Source organism: Paroedura picta, chromosome 4 (assembly GCF_049243985.1).
Source record: "Paroedura picta isolate Pp20150507F chromosome 4, Ppicta_v3.0, whole genome shotgun sequence".
Classification (NCBI taxonomy): domain Eukaryota; kingdom Metazoa; phylum Chordata; class Lepidosauria; order Squamata; family Gekkonidae; genus Paroedura; species Paroedura picta.
The window spans coordinates 85,572,918-85,586,019 of record NC_135372.1 but is presented as its reverse complement, the minus strand read 5'-3'; the positions used below and the strand labels follow the sequence as shown (position 1 = coordinate 85,586,019).

The 13,102-nt window shown below is 43.1% G+C and overlaps 1 protein-coding gene across 8 annotated transcripts in view; it reads left to right on the top strand.

Annotated features, from left to right (window-relative positions):
* FOXD2 (forkhead box D2) overlaps window positions 1-13,102 on the top strand; it is an 82,002-nt gene that overhangs the window by 66,041 nt on the left and 2,859 nt on the right. For 7 of the 8 annotated variants that reach the window (XR_013230321.1, XR_013230323.1, XR_013230322.1 and 4 more), the window contains one exon: window positions 1,915-2,188. The exons of the other annotated variant lie outside the window; for it this stretch is intronic. The gene's annotated coding sequence lies outside the window, so the exon portion shown is untranslated. Of the gene's footprint in view, window positions 1-1,914; window positions 2,189-13,102 lie in introns of those variants that run through there. 8 annotated transcript variants of the gene reach the window in all.

Below are 13,102 nucleotides of genomic sequence, written 5' to 3'. Positions count from 1 at the left end.
TTGCAAAGTCAATATCATAATGTCCCTGAATAAATCTATGGTGCAACCTTGTTTGGAACACTGTGTACAGTTCTGGATACTGCACCTCCAAAAGGATATTATAGTACTGGACAAAGTGTAGAAAAGGGCAATTAAAATGATTAAGGGGTGGAACATTTCCCCTATTAGTATTAATATTAGCTTTATTTATATCCCATCTTTCTCCCAATGGGGACCCAAGGTGCCTACACTGGGTTTCTCTTCTCTGTTTTAAGCTCATGACAATTCTATGCAGGACCCTCGCAGAGTACAATTGTTTTGGGAGCAGCCAGACTCGGGGCGGAGGGGCCTCCCATAGTGGAAAGGGGTGTCACTCCAAGTGTCCTTGAAGAGGGAAAAGGGGGGGAGGAGAGAAATTACAGCCCTGATCCATAGGGGGAAGGCACAGTGCAGGACCCCTGGAAGTGCAGGGCCTGTAGCACATGCTTCATGTGCTACATGAATAAACCATCCCTGCTTCTGCCAAACTTAAGGTTGAAGCCAGTGGAAAAAAATGAGAACATCTGACCCAGGCCTCCCTCCTCCTCCTCCTTCCCTCTCCCTTGCCCCTTGTGGGGCTAGCAGTTTAAAGTAATTGATGTTGATGCTAGCCATTCAGTTGTGTCTGACTCTTGGCAATCCTATGGCTCAGCTGTCTCCACATCTTACGATTTTGCACCACTTCTCTTAGTTTTATAACGTTATGGCCAGTGTCCATTTTGATTCTGTTTAACCATTCATGTTCTTTGTTGGTCTCATTTTCTTTCACTACTGACTAGTCCTAGCATAATTGCTTTCTCCAATGAGCTGCATTACATGATATCACCAAAGTAAGGGAGCTGATGATTTTGCCTTCCAGTGATATATCAGGTTTTATGCATTCTAGTATTTCCTTGGTTGTTACTTTTGCTGTTCATGGAATGTAAGTAATTACTTTTAATCTATTTATATAATGTTAAAGTTTTAGTGTTGCTTCTAGTGATAATTTATGTACTTTGGTTTCTATGTGAATTGTTACCAAGTTTATTGTTGTACACTGCCCTGAGGTGACCAGTCATGAGGGGGCAGTATAGAAGTCTAAAAATAACTAAAAAATAAACGTAAATGGAATGTTATATCTTGGGCAAAGATGCTCTGTATTCTTGGTGCTTGGAGGGGGGACAACCGTGATAAGGTTTCTGGACTTCTGGCCCTGCTGGTAGACCTCCTGATGGCACCTGGATTTTGGCCTCTGTGGGACAGAGTGTTTGACTGGAGAGGCCATTGGCCTCATTCAACATGGCTTCTCTTGTTCTTAGCAAAAATAATGAACTTCAACTTATAAAGGAATCTCTTGACAGAGTATAAGGTCATACAATAGCTAAACGTAGCTTGTGGTGCTTCAGACGCTACAAGCTAAGTTGGTCCTTAAATATAAAAACCATCCCTTGAAAAAGCTGTAAGGCGAAACGTGTTGGTACTTGAGTGAAATAAGAATAAAAGAATTACTAAAACTGAATAGAGATGACTCTATATAAGTCCAGTTTGGATATTTTATTGCCATATTGGTTTCCCAGTGCGTCTGTATTATTCTCTTGTTCTTAAACACTGATATAATTATTCTCCATTAATTTGTCCCCCCTCCTTCAAAAAGCCATTGAATTTAGTGGTCATAATGATATACTATGACAGTTTTGCACATTAATCTTTTAATTGAAAGAGAGAAGAAATATTTGACAAGGTAATTTAACAGATGCATGAGAAGAAACACTATTATTCATGTTCTTTTGAAAAGAAGCCATGTTCAGCCCTGCACATTTGCACGGAGCATGGATTTGTTGTGTGAACTTATGTCTCATAAAGGCTAGAGCCATCTAACTTGTATAATAACTCTATTCACTTCTTTTTTTTTATTAGGATTTTCAAAGAGAGAGAGCGCACAGGGAGAATTGAAATCCCACAGTGAAGACAAATCACCTCTGCTCACATAAACCTCCAAATGCAGCAGCTGGATCCAATAATCACTTTAGACAAACAATAAATGTTCATTAAGAGTAAAGGTGATTTTAATTTCATTGAAATAATCTTGGCAAAAGAAGCACCAATCTAATCTACAACACCTGACGGGAGGTCTCTGTCATAGAAGAAAAAATTAACAATAAGAAATAGTAATAATAAACCAATCACCAGAATCAAGAACACTGCTTAGATTTGTCTGTCTGTCTGATTTTTTACCTGCTGCTCTCAAAAATTATCTTGTGGCAGGTTACAAATAAAAAATAAAACTCCAATACATAAACATTAAAATTAACAACATGCTCCGGAGGTTTTAAAACCATGCTTGTGCATGTGTAGTATGTTGAATGTGCGAGCCAGCTTGGTGCAGTGGTTAAAAGCAGCAGTCTCTAATTTGGAAAACTGGATTTGATTCCTCACTCCTTCCTGAAATGCATCCAGCTGGGTAATAGTTCTCTCAGAGCTCTCTCAGCCTCACCTACTTCACATGAAAGCTTAAAGGTAGTTGGTCTTAAAGGTGCTGTTGGATTCACATTTTTTTCAACTGTACTGCAGACATCCTTTGGGGAGGGAGGGCTATAAATCAGTGATAGAGCAACTGCTGTGCATGCAAAAGGATCCAGGTTCAATCTCTGGCAATACCAGTTAAAGGAGCAGGTAGCAGGGATTGTGAAAACCTTCTTTCAAAGACATTCGAGATCTGCTTGTCACTGTGTCAATACTAAGCTAGGTGGATGTACAGCTTGATTAACTCTAGGGCAGCTTCATGTGCAGCTTCTTCATGCCTAATACTTCTTGCTTAGTTGCATCCACCATGAGCTGTTCCCCTATAGGCAACTAAACCTAGCAATCAGACACGCCCTCAACACAGCATTGGCCTGAAAGCCCCTTTGACAAGGAAATGGCCAGTCCATTGCTAGTGTGCTTCAGGCTGCCTTCCTTCCATGACAAGTTCTCACCTCCCTTCTTGGATGTTTACCAGCTTTGCCATGTGACTTGGAACAATACATAGTGAGGATGAGTCACAAATGTGACTGTGGTGACAGGGAGTATTCTGGAGATTCCCCAGAATTACAGGTCCAGACTAAAGACATCAGTTCCCTTGGAGAAAATGGCTGTTATGGAGGGTGAACTCCATAGCATTACACAATACTGAGGTCCCTCCTCACCCCAAATTCCACCTGCTACTGGTACCCCCCCCAAAAAAATCTCCAGGTTATTTCCAAACCCAGAGCCGGCATCCCAAAAGAATATGCTGGTTTTGGCAGTATCCCTTTGATAGTGTGTGTGCAAGAGGTTGAGTAAATCAAGTATTACACAGGTTTGCTCAATAGCTGTTAAACCTTTTTGACCACAACAGAGTTTGGTCTTGGGCATACTCAAAACAGCTAAAGTCAATGTAATTTCATACCTGTAGGGTTTTTTTGTTTCTTTTCCCTTCTCTTCATTTAGCTTTTCTCACTACCCTCATGGTGAAGTGAATCAGCACCCTTTCTACTATATGTAGAACATAAGAGTGGCTATATAATTCTCACTTGTATGTGAATGTTGACATTCTCTGAATTTTGGACATATAGTATGAAATCTAAAATAGTTCTTTGAACCTATACAGCTGGGAAGGAGGAACATAACTAGCTGTGATCCTGTAGCATCTGGACAATGTGATCTGTCACTCGCATTTTATTTGTTTAACCTTCCGTTTACCAGGGAAACATTCGTGGGATGCTGTGGATTAAGTAATCTGGAAAACATATGCTTCCCTAGTGGCCACAATATCTCTTGCCTGGCTTGGGCACTGCTGTTTGAAATCTGTTTTTCTTGATCTACCCTACAGCTATCTTTGCTTGCTGGATCAGAGTGAAAAAAAAAATCACTATCCAAGGAGGTCTTGGAAACAGGTGTATGCAACAGGAAGGAAATCTCACTTGGAACATGCACATTAACCAGATGGGGGATATGTGCTGACTGCTGAGCAAGCACAAAGATGCTGCAAGTGCAAAAAAGACTTTCTGAATAGATTTCAAAACCAAAAATGTGTGCAGAAAGGCATACATAACCATCAATCACAACTACAATGAAACCATCTGAGGCCAGCAAACAATGTGGCAAGCAAGGAATTATATCTAGTGTAAAATGGCTACAGAAGCCCAGAAAGGATTACATTATTAACTTTCTAAACTGCCTCTCTCCCATAGGACTAGACATGAAATTTGGGGCTAATCAAGGCATGGGTGGAGAACAGGGTTTTATCAGCTGGCTTTGATCCTGACTTGCATGAACTAGTGGACTCCCTGTCCTTCACCACACAGAAGATGTCACTCGGGGTTGCTGCCTGGTGATTGGTCAGGAGCGGGTTGCCCTGCCTCTTCCTGCTCCTGGGGGAGCATTTGGCCTGCTGGACCCTGGATCTGTGCTCCTGCATGGCAGCTGGGTTGGGAAGGTTGATTAAAAAATAAACACATTAAGACTGTGGTATTGCGTACCAACATGATACCATTTTATTACAAATAATAAAAGAAAATACCCCAGGTGACTCCGCCATGCTGCGCAGTGCAGTGGAGCCACCTGAGGCATTTATGTCCCTTCTGGGATGCTGTACTTGGGTCTGGGTGGGGAGGAACCAGGCCAGGATGGCCCGACTCTTCCACAGCCACACGGCCCAGGCACAACACAGGCCCCATTGATGCCGCAGACAAAAAAGGGAATGCAGATTGCTGTAGGGCAAATGAGGGCCTGAGTCAGACCAGGCCTGGGATGGTCTCAGCATTAGGCCAATAAAGGTACTCTGTATTCCGATGCCCCAGACTGGTGCTGATGTCATGTGGAAGTGGGGATTTGGCCCACGACTAGAGGAGCGGTGAGTTGGGCCAAATTCCTAATGTGGAAAAGGTCCCTGTGTGCAATCTGTATCCAGGGTACAGACTGTATAAACAAACCCTATTTTCATGCTTCAGTTGTTTACAGAGGGCCTGATCCACATGTGGTAGCAGGGACTGGGATCACAGGGCATTTTTTTCTCCATGTACTTACTTATTACTTCCAGATTTCACATCATGAGCCCAAAGGCAAACATTTCCAAGAGCACGTCCACCCACTAACTTCCCATGTTCAAAATGTGGAATGTCCACCTACAGAGCTATGTAGTGTCACTGAGGAGAACTCCCCACCTGGACCTTTTGTTATCCTTTATATCCAGCATTTGCTAGACATTCTGGGTTATGAGGGTCTTTGTTCTGAATTTGTCCTCTATGACTATGCCATGCCAATGTACACCCCCCTCCCCAAATCTCAGGTTTCCTGTTTGCAGCTTTGCCATAGCAGCTACAGTGAATCCCTCTAAGTCTTGCTGCACTTGGCTGACTTTATTGGAACAAGTGTCTGTTTACAGAGTTTTAAAAGGCAGAAACACCTCCACAATTTGATTTTGGCAAACAGCTGTGAGTCAAGTGTGGCGAAAAAGAAATCCCTGTAAAAATCAGAGAAAATGCCTGCAAATTTCCACACATTTCACAGAGGCGGTGTGGTCTGAAAGGCAGCTGGGTGGTCTTGGAGATAAATGAACTGTGGGTGAGGAAACAGAGAAGGGTAAAGCCTAAGCTAAGCTCTGCCACTGAATGACCACATGGGCTTGGCTACCTCATTCATATTCCTTGCAACTCAGTTGTTATCCAGATATATTGTGAGAAGAGTGGCCTCAGTTTTGGGCTGTGGCCAAGTTGAGCTTGGCAAAGCCCAAGAAAGCAGAGAGGACAGGGCAAAGGTGGCTTGGATCCCAGATGCTGCAGGCATCCAGGAACTGGATAGTTTCCAGAAATTCATTTCATTGCATAGTGCTAGTTGAGTGCTTCAGTTGTCCCTCATGAGGTCAGTAGGGCAGAACAGGCTCAATGGTACACCCTAGCTTACCCTGATGCAATGGAACCTTGAAGCAGATCTGGAGCAGATCCAAAGGAGTTTTTAACAAAATAAACTCCAGTTTTTTGCTCAGTTCTAACTTCTCAAAACATTCATCTTCAGGCTCAACTTTTCCATGCCTGATCTGGTTCCCAAAGCAATTTACTTTTCAGCACGTTTTAACAAAATCCCCCTTAGCTTTGTTCTGAGGTAACTGAGAGCAAATGAAAACGTTCTATATAGATGTATGCATTTGAGAAGGAAAGTATTACCCATACTTTATATGTGCTGAACTTTTACATCTGAAATTCTGTGAACCCCACAGAAGACCACACAGATCCCAGCAATTTACCTAGAAAAGAATGTTTTTAATTTAGCCATACCCTTAGCAAACAAGGGGAGGCAAGAGGGTCATGGGGGAAGACCAGTGCCAATCCAAATTCTTGGGCACTCAAGGCGGTATTGCACCTAAGGCCCCAAGGCTAGAAGTTCATGCAGCCAAAACTGTGTGAATTTTCAGAGAAGTGCTCAGGGATGACTATTCTGTTCCTAAGATAATGTAGCACTAATGGCAGAGGACAAATTTAGTGGATTCTTTCTACCATGAAAACACTGAAATTATATGGGTTTCTTTCAGGCATGACACTGTGGAGGAAGAAATCTGAAAAGTTCTTCTGCATGATTGTAAACAGAAGAGGCACATAAATATCAAAGTTCCTTTTTGCCAAGGACCTCCCACATTCAGCACAATCACAAATGTTGACTAGATGCTTAGTAAGTTGCATTTTACAATGCACATGATGGAAAGGCAGGTTTTTTTTAAAAAATGAAAACTCATTTCAGATTATTCTTTCCATCACATTGTATATGGAGGAAATGAAAAAGAGGCATAAAAATGGGAGTTTGGTATGCAGGGAACAGAAGGGCATCATTTTCTTAATAGGGGTCAGTTTGAAGAACTTGCACTATGGACTGGGGAAGTGTCTGGATTTTTTCCCTTCAGATTACTGTCAGCCTAGGGGAGGCTCAAGAGGAGGGAATACAGAACAGCAAGCTATAGAGTAGTTCTGACAGCTGAAAAATGGGGAAGCAAATCCTTTATGTAGGCGTGGTAAGTATGCTCAATATGAGGGGGACAGACATTTTTGCTGCTTGGGTATGTCCATACAACTATGCATATAACTACAGAATGAAATATAACACCTGTTACTGCTCAAATGGTGTAATTGTTCCCATCTGTAACCCCCCTTGACCAGTGCCTTAATAGGCTGTATCCTACAGCATAAGGTCTTCCCCACATTTCCTTAGCAGCCTTCTCTGATACGGATGGTCAGGGGACCCTAGTGAACAAAATACCCATGTGGCATGAGGGACTGGAATGTGGATGGAGAAATGGGCACATGCCTCCCTCTTTATTGCACTATATAAGAACATGAGGCCCATTCTGCACAGATTCATTGTAGCAGGAGTGTGGCAAATTGTAATCACTACTAAAATGCAGTTATGCACAACATCGTACACAATCTGCCACACTCCTGAAACAGTCCCGCTAGAAGCGCGTCGTTGTAGCGCTTCCAGGGAAATCCCAAAAAGTGGATTCATCCTCTAGAAAGCGCTACACTCTTGCAACCAATCTGCAACACTAGTGAAAAAGTTCTGTGCGTTACCATTGTTGCAGTTTCAGCAAAGTCACTCCCCCTGGCTCTCTCCTCTGATCTTCTGGCGAAGCGATTGCCATTTTTTTTTCTCAGAGCGAGCAGAGAGCAACGAACCGGCGAGCCTTCATTCACCCAGCGAGGCTTCCGCGGCTGCAGTCCCTACACAGAGCTGTTTTAAGTCACCAAGCACCACACAGCCCCGTTTGGTGGTTCCCTTTATTTTCAGCTGAAAATCGCGCCCATGCACGGGGGGGGGGGGATTTCTTTTTCACCCGGGGAGTGTGGCAACGATGAAACAGCAGCTAACACGCCACCTGCCAGCTAGATGTGTCTCTCCGTTGCAACGAATCAACGCAGATTCGTTGCAACGTGTGTGTGTGTTTTTTAAACCTGCCTTAAATGGAAAGGGGCTTTTCGGGAGCATGATAACGGCCGCCCATTGGCTGCTTATTTGATTGATGGCCAGGGGCAGGACAAAGCTTGGCAAATATTGCTTCCTTCTTAGCGATTTTTGCCGAGACCGGAAACCTGTGGGAAACGATTGAAACGCAACTGGATTCCACTACAAAGGCAGGTATTCCACTATTTTAAATTGCATTTTTTCTTTCCGTGATCAATTTGCCACATTGATCCTGGTGCGGAATGGGCCTGAGAGTTTTCTGCTTTTCCAGATTTACTAGCTCGGACCAAATCAGGTTTAAGGTTCTGGTTTGTATCTATGGGATCACCTCTCCCATTATGTTCCCCTAAAGGACACTAAAATATAATGACCAGAATCTGCTGAGGATCCCTGGCCATAAGGAAATTAAATTAGCCTCAACCAGGGCCAGAGCTTTTCCTGTCCCGGCCACGGCATGGTGGAATGCTCTTCTGGGTTACATCAGAGCCCTGAGGGACCTTGGACAGTTCTGCAGAGCTGTTCCACTGGGCCTGTGGTTAGCCACAGAAAACTAACACCTAAAATTCTGCTGACCTCCCTATCTAACCAACTAAATACTGAATTACATCTAATCAAATGCTATTGGTACTACTATCTGTTCCCCCTTTTTCTGCCCAATGAGCAGAAGATGGCTAGGCAAATGAGTTAGGTAGAATGTCTGAATTTTAAATTTATTAGATTGCAATGCTCTACCTCTGAACCACACCCCTCCCTCCAATTAGTACAGAAAATTCAATAACGCAAAATACTGTGTTTGGTTTTGGAGTCAGGGAGGGAAGAAAAATGGGCAAGGTAAGAAGAACATTAGAGACAAGCCACATAGCTCCCTCAAAGCAGGATCACAACATCCAAGATAACTTCTTTGTAAACTGAGATTATTTCCTACTGGGGATGGGACTAGAGGATGAGAATGGGGAAGAGTGGTAGGGGAATGGAAATGCTGAATTAGCCAACACATATGGGCAAAGCATTCAGAATTGAAAACCAATAGAATCAGAGAGAACTATCTAAAGAGTAGCATCTCTGTTAACATTACAAGAGGTGACTGTCCCTACTCTAGGATCAGTAATTTGGTGCAGAGCTGTGTTTGTTTGGAGTACAAAGAGTATAAAACCAACTCCTCATGAGGCAGACCAGTTATTAACAGTGTAGGATTTGCCCTGTGTGATTCCCCAGGGCACAGTCATATCCTTCATGCTATTCAGTCTCATTTGTAGTTTGGGAACTGGATGCTATCAGTATGCTGATGATTCTACCTTTGAAATTTTCTCTACAAATCTCCTGATGATGCAGGAGAGGTCTTGAGCCCTTTACTAACTGCTGTGGTTAAATGGCAAGTGGTGAACAAATTGAATTGAATCCTGACAAGGCAGGATCCTGGCTGGGAAGTCTAATGTCTTGAAGAACATTGTATTTCCCACATTCTATGGGGTTTAGTTGCATCTTCCTGACTAGGGTGTAAACTGCACAGAGCTCTTATTCCAACCCCAGGTCGATTTAGTCCCTGCCCCCTACACAGAATGCGATTTCCGTTTGGATTTTGGGCTATTTAAATTCTGCAGCAAGAAGGATTGATCCGGAGTGACCCTACCTTTATTGTGGGATATCTCAGACTGCTGCTAATCCTGAATATATTCAGAAAATCGCATTGTTTTGAATCTGGGCTCTCCTCCGTGGTAGAAGACCCGTGATTGGCTACAGGTGGTCATGTGACAAGCCTGCCTCAAAGGAGAAGCCCCTAATTACTCTCAACTTCTGTTGGCCTTGGATTTTTTTTTGTGCCTTCTTCGTCCCCCCCCCTTCAAGAAAAGAAAGGATTTTTTCTTCCCTCCTCTGACTTCTTGGATCCTCTCCTCCCTTCAAGAAAAGAAAGGATTTTTTCCTCCCTCCTCTGACTTCTTGGATCCTCTCCCCCCTTCAAGAAAACAGAGAAAGAGTCTCCATTTGCCTCCCCCCCCCTCTTCTGAGCCTCCTTAACCACGTGCAGAAGACTTTCCTGTTTCAATGGGGAGGGAGGGGAAGAGGAAGACCCGAGTTCAAAGTGATCTGAATTCAACAGGATTGACAATGGAATAAAAAAAGTAAGTGCAGACTCTGCCTAGGTTAATAGCCCGGTGGTTATGCAGGGGTAGTCAATCTGTGGTCCTCCAGATGTCCATGTCAATGGACTACAATTCCCATGAGCCCCTGCCAGCAAACTCTGGCAGGGGCTCATGGGAATTGTAGTCCATGGACATCTGAAGGACTACAGGTTGACTACCCCTGGGACCCAACAATCCTACAGGAGAAGCAATGCAGCTGCAAAACCGCTTTCTTCTAACTTAATTTAGCTGGAAAGATGCCCCTCTTCCTTGACTCAGCCAATCTGGCCACCTGGATTCATTATATAGTAACATTAGGACTAGACTTTTGTATCTGCCCTTGAAGTTAACTCAGAGACTCCAACTGGTACAGAATGCTGCAGCTCAGCTATTATCAGGAACTTCAGCAGAGTAGGCATACCTCACCCATTCTGCATTCAGTGCATGGAGTGATCACCAGTTCTTGAATTCAGCCCAAGGGGAATACAAAGCCTATGAGTGGCAATAGATGAATGAATGAATACGTAAATAAAATGTCTATAAGACCTCATCTCCTCCTGTGCCCTGTCACTACAGCTTTGTTTAAGAAGTGTTTTGCAGGTGTTACCCTTCAAATGAGTAAGATAAACCATTGCCTGCACACATGCATTATTTGTTGTGGGCTGCCTGAGATCAAGAAGACTCCCGTGCTACTGTCATTCTGCAAACTATGTAAAACAGCACTGTTCAGGGGGCCATTTTTATAAAGGGAATATAGCTAAATTGTAGCCGAATGGTTCAGGAGGGTGCTTTAATAAAGGGACTGGGCCTGTGAACTGTACTACTGCATATAGCAGTTTCCTAACCTGTGATCTGGCCTCCTATCTTAAATGTGAGTCATGAAGCCTGGGAAAGTGAATCCCAGGCGTTTGCAGGTTTAGTGATATATGAGCACTCTGTTTTGTCCAAGCAGGTCCCCATACCAAGTACATTTAGACTTGTGGGTCAATATACCAAAAAAGATTGGTTTGCTGTATGTATTATCCTTCCCCGTGAATTATCTTCTACTTATATTGCTTATTAGTTGTCACATCCTATTGACTGCATAGAGTTACACCTTAAGTTTCAGTGAGAAAGACACATTACAAATAATTAAATAATACTAAATAAAACATTCCAACACTCCAGTGTTTTTTTTTTCAAACTTGTATCCATTGTACTCAGCAAGATAATGTGCTGTATTCATAAAACTGAAGAAAGTTAAGGGTATACCTTGACTATTTAATACTCAGGAGCAGACACACACTCCATTAAAATGAACTGATGGCAGAAATGGTACAACAACTCGTTCTTTAATGTTTCCACCCTGTTGATTTGGATGAACTGAAATGAAGTCACAACTTTCCTGAACAATAATGGAAAGCAAAATCCAGACCTGCCAAATGATCATATTACATTGCATTGATTTATTTGGATTATTTGAATTTGAATTATTAACAAGAGGAAAATAAAATTTGGAAGGAAGAACAAAAGTAGCTTAAGTAACTAATGATAACAATTATTGTTATTATTGGCTTTAATTAGGCATCCCCTGGTCTTGATAGTTATAAAAACACTGAGTATTATTAATCTGATGATCAAGGACCCATATTCTTTGTTTGAAAAATATAGTTTTGTTTCTTTCACTTGGAAGGATTTCACTCATCCCTTTCCTGTCTGTTTTATCTTTCCTCTTTGTTCTTGGAGATACTCCCCTTTAACTCAACATTAACACATGCATTCAAATATTGTTGGAAGAGGTGTGGGGAGTCTGGAATTTGGTGCTTACAATATGTTGCCAAATTTGGTAACCAGAAAACCCTACCATCAGACAAAATACTAGAAAGCAAACAACTTTCAAAGGGCTCTTAAGGGATGCAGTTTGTTATAACTCAATTCTGAAGCTATCGCTTATTTCCTTAATTAAAAACTTGCATCCCACCTTCTCCAAAATTCAGGTAATCTTACATAATAAAATCTAAACAGATATACATTAAAAAATGGTGTAAGAATTGGATCATCACATAAGATGTTATATGAAAACTTCATGGCCAGATGTCCCTCCCTTCCTCCTTAAAGAGCTCCCGGGCTTTAGGGCACCTGTTCAGATGCAGCCAGAGTTTTCTACCAAGGCCACTCCAGCTGCCTTGCAGTGTCTTGGCCTAGAAAGACATCATGTTTTGGCTCAAAGCAGGTACAGGAGACTGTCCTGGGCGGGGGGGGGGGGGCAGGGAAGATCTCTACTGCAGGCAGAAAATCTCAGAAAGCCTCCCTCTTTGGCCTCTCAAGTGGGGAAGCTGCAGAAGTGGCAAAGGTTCTTCTCAAGAAGCAAAGTCTGGAATTTGAAGAAGGGGTGGTTTGTAGAGTTGCCAACCTCCAGGAAGGGCTTGAAGATCTCTCAGAATTTAAGCCAAGCTCCAGACAACAGAGACAGCCAGTGTGGTGCTGCAGTTATACGACAATCTGGAAAACTCAAGTTTAAATCTTTACGTGCCATGAAAGCTCCCTTAGGGGGATGAGGCTTGGTGAGCTTGCCAGATAAAAATTGGGAAAGTCCTGGAGCTTGGGAGGTGTAGCCTGGGGAGGACTCTATGGCATCATGCCCCATTTAAGTCTATAGCATTATAAAAAGGTAAAGGTATCCCCTGTGCAAGCACCGAGTCATGTCTGACCCTTGGGGTGATGTCCTCTAGCGTTTTCATGGCAGACTCAATATGGGGTGGTTTGCCAGTGCCTTCCCCAGTCATTACCATTTACCCCCCAGCAAGCTGGGTACTCATTTTACCGACCTCAGAAGGCTGGAAGGCTGAGTCAACCTTGAGCCGGCTGCTGGGATCGAACTCCCAATCTCATGGGCAGACTGCATGTCTGCTGCCTTACCACTCTGTGCCACAAGAAGCTCTTCTATAGCATTATACCCTACTGAAATCCTCCCCTCCCCATTCTGAGGCTCCATCCCCAAAACCTCAAGGTATTTACCAGCCCAGAGCTGGTAACTC